Raw genomic sequence first — 7743 nt, 5'->3', positions numbered from 1 at the left:
AATCAAAAGTAGGGGGTTGAAGAGAGATTTCTAACAAATCAGAAATCCTAGCATTATCAAAAAGTGTCTTAGTAGGACCATGGTCCACAAGGCGAGCATGCCACCTACGGAAAACTACGTCAAATTTAGGCCAAGTGCGAATACCTCTTTAGCGAAGTGGCCCCAGCGGCAGAGAGTTTAGAAATGGAGGGCCTTGAGTACAAGGAAACAACTGGCCCACAGCCGCTTGTTCGACTGCCTCTGCATTGTTGAAGAAAGGACCTAGGTAGAACTCATTGAGTTCGACATTGGCAGGTGCGAGAAAGTTCGGAATTATATATGGACGATTAAGGAGTTTCTGAAAGTCTTCAAAACTAAAGGAGTCATCAGATTGAGATTGTGAAGTAGCTATTAGGGACGAAATGGAGTTTTTCAGAGTTACGTAGCAGGGAAGCAAAGAGATGAACAGTAAAATTGTGGGAGAGAAGCGCGCAAAAAGTGAGGCGTGATTTAATGGTGCAGTGAAATGGCATATTTGGGGGTTATAAGGGTTTGCAAAATATCGCACCTTTTCAAGCTATGGAAGAAAACAATGATTGAAATTCTTGGAAATTTCGAATGTTGCTGGAAACACAAAGTGAATGTGGCAAAATTTAATAATTGGTATTAATTCTGTTATATTGGGGGGTAATTGTTGACACATAAAAATTCAGCCCAAATCAAATGGCCCAAGGAATGAAGCCCAATTGGAGGATCCCCAAATCAGATAGCCCAAAGAACGAAGCCCAATCAGACAATTCAGGATGAAGGCCCAAATAGGGAGGCCCATGAACGCGGTAACATCATCACCTAAGCTTGCAAGTCGCCCAGGATTTGAGCGAATGAAATGCCATGCAATCGCCTAGAGCTGTTACTCTATTCTCGCCCAAACCTTCGAGTCGCCCAAGGTCTTAACAAAAATGAGGTGTTATGGCTATCAAGAAGCACAGTTATCAAAGCAGGTATTAAGCAGCCCTATCACGTTCCACGATTCAAGAAATTCAATTGAAAACGGTTGAACGACAAAGAGTAATAGCAGCAGTTAGAAAAGGCAGTTTCATGACAAGTTGGCCATTACGAGGAAAGTGGGCAGTTATAGAACGATCAAACAGTTTTTAGGTGGTTGATCACAAAGAGATCATCAAAGGAGTGTAAAAGGAAGAAAAGACATAGAGCAAAAGACCGAATAAAAAACTCTCGAACAGAGAACATGTAATTTTAAATTTCTTAGTTTAAATTTAAACACTTCTTTCAATAATTCCTGTGCTTGCGCCCCTTGGAGGCATTCTGTTTTTACTTTCCAATTGTAAAGTCATCACCAATAAAGAACATCCATTTTTGGGACTTTGTCTCAAGAGGTTTGTCGCTTACACAATCGTCTGATCCCTTTTTAATTGTTAGCGACTAACTCGCGCGAAACAGCTTCTTAAGAATCGTGATTTTGCCACAACAGGGAAATTTGTGGTGGAGATGCAAGTTTCAATCGTAGTAAAAAAAAGTGGACCCAAAATAGATGGATCATTTGAAGATTCGTAAACTTGTCTTTAAAGTAGACATTTGGTTTTTTTTTTGGCCTTTTAGATGTATGATGTTAACAGAAATATCATTTAAATAGCATATGAATGGTATATAATAGATTTGAAAACTTTTATTTATAAATGCAGGATCATACAAGAATAAGCTACACAATAACGAGCTAGACGAAAATTATAATAATCTATTATCATTACAAATGTTTGATTTTATGCCTTTGAAAGACGAGGTGGATAGACGAACAACGAAAATAATCTACATAGCCTACTCTAAAGTTACTAGAAAAAAAGTTTAATTTATTATTGTGGACGAGAATAAATACGATGTAATATATCTCCTCCACTCAATAGATTAAGTAGAAAGACTAACCTACCCTCAAAATAAACAACTAACATATTTAACATCTTCCTTCAAATTCATGATGTTGTGATAAGCATCAAAAGTTTGTCAAACAAATAATGAAATCGGTAATCAAGATAAAACAAATTAAAATTACTTCTTGAAGTATTCTCGTAAAAAGGACTTAAGTTCATAAATCGTGAGTGTGAAACATATCTTTGAACATCACCAAAAATCTTCTAGATAATGAAATCGATGACGTTACAATACATAAAGCGTTTTGAGCACTAGGAAGTGTTAAATAAGACATAACTTGTTATTTATTATACTCAAAGACTAAAAAGATTAAAATTCTAAAGTATGAAAAGGCTATAATGCCATTGATAAAAACAAGACAATTTCCAATATTATCTAACACCGGATCAAACTCATGACAGCAAACATCAAGGTCAAAATATACATATGTCAAACTTATAACTATAAAATTGACTAATAATGTAGAGATTTTCTCGCGTACGAATTATAATCCCGATTAGAATCACTTGACACTCATCCTCCACATAGAATTGAGTCAATGAGCGAATTTAGCAAATATCAAACCAACTTGCCAAAAACAAATTCATATTCTTCAACTTCATTGCGGAAGTCAAAACATTAACTAGAATATATCTAAATCAAACCAAACAAATGCAAATTCTAAGGCCCTGTTTGACACCCATTTTTATCAAAATGCATTTTTCTCTCTCTTCTTTTCAACCACACATTCTTTATTAAAATAATATTACACGTAAATCAAAAACTTTTTCTTATTTTTCAACCACACATTTTCCATCAATTTACTATTCAAAAATTCATTTTCACATAAAAATTCCTACCAAACACCCTCTAAATATCAAACTTCAGAAGAACTGGGTGCAAATATCGAATTCAAAGAATTCATTAGCCATTGGAAATATACCAAACTAAATTCCAGATAAATAACCAACCTAACAACCCAATATTAGTGCTTGTTTGATAGGGATTTTGATAATTGATTTTTTGACCGTTAGAGATAAAGTGAGCCCTACTTGTGAGAGAAGAATTCAAAAATGACGGCTGGAATAGTGAAATAACGGTAAAAAAATTGATTTTAATTGGCTTTTAAACCCCCGTTTGTTTCCCATTATTTGCCCATTAAAATGAAAAATATGACTGTTATTTATTACATCAAGCCACCATATTTAACTTTCTATCTTTTGTGTAGGTCTCATAACGACTATATTTTTCATTCTCATTTTTACATTAATGTGTATCAAATGGGGCCTAAATTGTACCATACAAGCTCTTAGACTTAAAAGACCAAAAGAATTCAAACAATCAACAATCATAAAATAGCAGAGTCCACAAAGATGTAATTGAGAAGTCAAATCTTCAAGGGAACAATACACAACTTCTATATTATAAAAGTCACATTTCAAAACTAATAATTTTCTCTAAATACTTTCTTAAATTAGGCGGTAATTCAAATTAATAAATATATACTTATAAGATAATAGACACTAAATTAGAATTAAATATATTGTGTGAAATTACATCCCACAAATCAGGAATTCTACCATATTTAAAAGATATTTCTATCTCCCTTTTAAAATCAAACAATATTTCTCTCTCTGCACCTCGTTCCTAAAATCTCTCTAAAATCACTACAATTTCTCCATTAATCCTTGTTTCGAGCCACGATCAACAAATAAAGTTATAATCCCATCGACAAACTTATCATATTCAGAGTTTGGACAAACAAGAATCAAACCAAAAGATATGGATATTCTTATAGTAAATTGTGGCTTGTTTTCTCCAACTCCTTTACTATCTGCCATGGTTGTGAATATTTACAAACTCAGGAGTAATATAAAGAGCTTCAATCCTTCCGGCATGGGGTGTAGTGCTGGTTTGATGTCAATTGATTTGGCTTGGGATCTTCTTCAAGTTCATCCAAATGCAAATGCACTTGTTGTCAACACTGATATTATCACTCTCAATTATTATCATGGTTCTAAAAGAGCCATGCTTCTTCAAAATTCTTTGTTTCACGTAGACGTTGTTGGTTATTTATTTATTTATTTTTGAACAAAAGGGGTGATAAAAATCAGTTCCAATTATTATCAAGGTTGGCTTCATTGCGACTGTTTATAACCAGATCAATCTTAGTTGTGATGCTATGTGACCAAGTTAACACAGACTTGGTCACAATTAATCACAATCAACGTAGATTCATCACAAATAAGTTTATTTATTGTATATTGACACCACCATACATATAGTCACAGTCGATCACAATTAATCTAGAATTCGTTACAATCAATCATATTTAATACAAACTTAATCACAAAGGGTTAGCACAAATAAATTCGCACACACAACAGACCGACACCATAAGCACAGTCTATCATGTCATCTGGTCTATCCCAACAACTATGATCTGTTTTAGGACTGCCCATAGTCAAAAATTGAAATTCTGAAACTAAGTTTCTTTGACCTTCTTTTTTTCCTAACTCCAACGGGCCTACAAAAACTCCACCTCACCATATCACCGCTTACGGCGCCTCGAATCCTCCTACAACTGCCAACCAGACCCTAATTCCTGCTCCTAGAGTTGAATTGTTAATACTAGATTGGGATGGTTCCCTACTATTTCGAAAATTCCATCATAAAATGGTGTGGTTTGTGCTAAGGAGGATGATAATTGGGTTGGGGGGGGTGGTATTTGCGACCAAGGAAGGAGGTCAAGGCAGCTATGGCCAGGAGAGATAATAGTGTAGTCGGGAATAGTGAGGGGAAATTAGTGAAAAATGGTGAGAGAGACGTAGTGAGAGAATTGATTTTCATATTAATAATGTTGTATTAATTATGTTAATAATTTTGTATTCTCACCTGATTTGTGAAAGTAAAACTTGATCATCTTAGTTTTGAATAGTATAATTTATATGTATGGTTTTGGTAATTTTCACAATCTTCATTTACAACCCATAATTCCAACCATAAGAATAGGACCTTATTAAACAAAGTTAGATGTATTCTTTTAAGTTCTAGTTTGCCTAAACTGTTTTATAGCGAAGCTGTTAAAACTGTTGCATATATTGTTAATATAAGTCCTACTAGAGTTTTAAATTTTGCTTTACTTGAATCTATTTGGTCTAATAACCTCGTGAATTATTCCCACTTGAAAATATTTGGTTATGCTGTATATGCTCATCAAAATATAGATAAATTAGAACATAAATCATTTAAATGTGTTTTCTTGGGTTATGATGAAAATGTTAAAGACTATAGATTATGGGTAAAATGTGTAAAGGGCTATAGAGTTATTATTAAATGTTATCTTTAATGAATCCTTAATGCCATGTTTAGAAGGAAAATAAAATGTAGTAACTGATAAGGATGTTCAAATTGAGGTGGAGTCTTCTCACATTTGGCAAGATATTCTTTACCTACTATAGATGAAACTAGTCCTAGAGAAAATATCTCTGTACCAAAAATTGAAAATGATCGAGAAGTTGATTAGACCACCCAATTTGATCCTACTTCTCTTATCCTAGATGAGTATTAACTCACAAGAGATAGGGAGAGAAGGCAGATCAAACCTTCTACCAGATTTAACAACGATGATTTTGTTTCCTTATTTGACGGCATGAAAATGAACTAAATTCCTATGAGGATGCCATTAGTGGAAAGAAAGTAAAAATTGGATAGTTGTCATGGAAGATGAAATGTCTTCACTTCATAAAAACAAAACTTAGGTTCTTGTCAACAAATCTAAAGTACAGAAATTGATTGACTGTAAGTGGATCTACAAACTAAAACAAGGAAAAGGCAATAGTAAAAATGTTAAATATAAAGCTAGACTTGTGCAAAATGTTTTACTTAAAAGGAAGGTGTTGATTACAATGAAATTTTTCTCCTGTAGTCAAATATACTACTATTAGATGTATTTTTCTCTTATTGTTCAATGTATATGGGAACTTGATCAATTAGGTGTTAAAACTACTTTCTTGTACGATGAGTTAGACGAAATAATTTATATGCGACAACTTGTAACTTGTTGGTTTTGAAAAAAGAGATCCTGGAAATACTGTTTGTCTATTAAAGAGATCATTATATGGTTTAGAATAAGCATCTAGGCAGTGATACAAAATGTTTAATACCTTTTTTTGAAACTTGGTTTCAAAAGAAGTCAGCACGACACTTGCTTATACTATAAAAGTGATGGATGTAAAAATTCTCTGTATTTAGTTCTTTATGTGAATAATATGCTGCTTGCTAGTTGTGATAAATTTGAGATTGATAATATTGAGCCCCTGTTTGACTCATATTTTAATCCGAGTCAAAGTCAAACAATCAATATTAACTAAATCTTTCATAAGTCACTTAACTTTTCAACCACACATTTAAAAACTTCTACCAGAATATACTAAAAATTTAATTTTAATCCCCACCAAATATCCTATAAATTGAAATTGAAATCTGAGTTTGATATGAAAGAGCTTGGTTGTGCTAAAAAAATGTTAAGCATGCAGATTTGAATAAATAAAGGGAGGGACTTGCTATTCTTGAATCTACATGATTATGTGGTTAAAATTTTGAAAAAAATGCATGATTGTAAACTTGTAACCTTACCTCTTGCTAATCATTTTAAGCTATCTTCTGAATATTGTCCTAAATTTGAAGATGAATATACTAGAATGTCTAAAATTCCTTATGCAAATGTTATTGGTTCTTTCATGTATTAATGATTTGTACAAGACATGATCTTGCAAATAGTATTAGCATTCTAAGCAGATTTATGAGTAACTATTGGGAAAAACACTGGAATGCCTTAAAATGGTTATTAAGATATCTTAAAGGCACACATAACCTAGGTCTAATGTTTAAATCAAGTAAAGATAGTGAAACTTTCAAGGGTTATACATATTTTGATTTTGTTGGAGATAGAATAACGAGAGATCAATTTCATCCTATTTTTATACCTTATGTGGAATTATAGTTAGCTTGGAATCACAATTTTAGAAAATTGTTGCTCTATCCTCAACAGGAACAGAATAAATTGCTGCTACTGATTCTGCTCCTGATGCCATAAAAAAGGGAATGTGGTTAAGTGGTTTATTATCTAAACTTGAATTTTTTGATAATCATGCTATATCGTTATCTAATAATCAAAGTGCAATTCATCATAGCAAAAATCTTATGTTTCATGATAGAACAAAGCATATTGATATTAAATACCATTTTATAAGAGACATGATTTCTAAAGGGATTTTCAAAATTGGTAAAGTTGCCATAAATTTTAAGCTATCTGATATGGGTACAAAAGTGATCCTTTAAATAAATTTGTTAAATGTTCAAAACTTTCATCTGTTGATTTTGTGTAATGCATGTACAGGTATTTAGAGCAAACGAAAAGTGAAATTGTGGTAATGCTCTTGGTTGCACTTATATTGCCAAATTCTGATAGCAATGTGGAGAATGTTCGATTCAGGCCTAGTCCAAATTATAGTGCTTCTAGAATTTGTACTAAAAGCGTGTTTCTAAGCAATGCAACTTTATTAGTAAAGCATTTTTAAGTGGATCAAGTCATGTGGCTAGATCTTGGTCATTGATTGCTGGATTTTGGACGGTTCTATATTTGATGTGCCATTTCACTTGGCACTTGGTGTGGTTTTCATTTAGTTTGAGACCGAGTCTTGGTTTTGAAGACAAAAACCTCTCGTCTATTAAGGTTTCTTCTTCTATGTCTTTCATCTCTCAAATTTCTAATTTGAAGCTTACGATCTGTAATACTTAGCCTTTGGTTTGTGATATTCTGAGTGAATATTTGTA

Source organism: Olea europaea, chromosome 11 (genome assembly GCF_002742605.1).
Source record: "Olea europaea var. sylvestris chromosome 11, O_europaea_v1, whole genome shotgun sequence".
Classification (NCBI taxonomy): domain Eukaryota; kingdom Viridiplantae; phylum Streptophyta; class Magnoliopsida; order Lamiales; family Oleaceae; genus Olea; species Olea europaea.
This window is presented reverse-complemented; position numbering follows the sequence as displayed.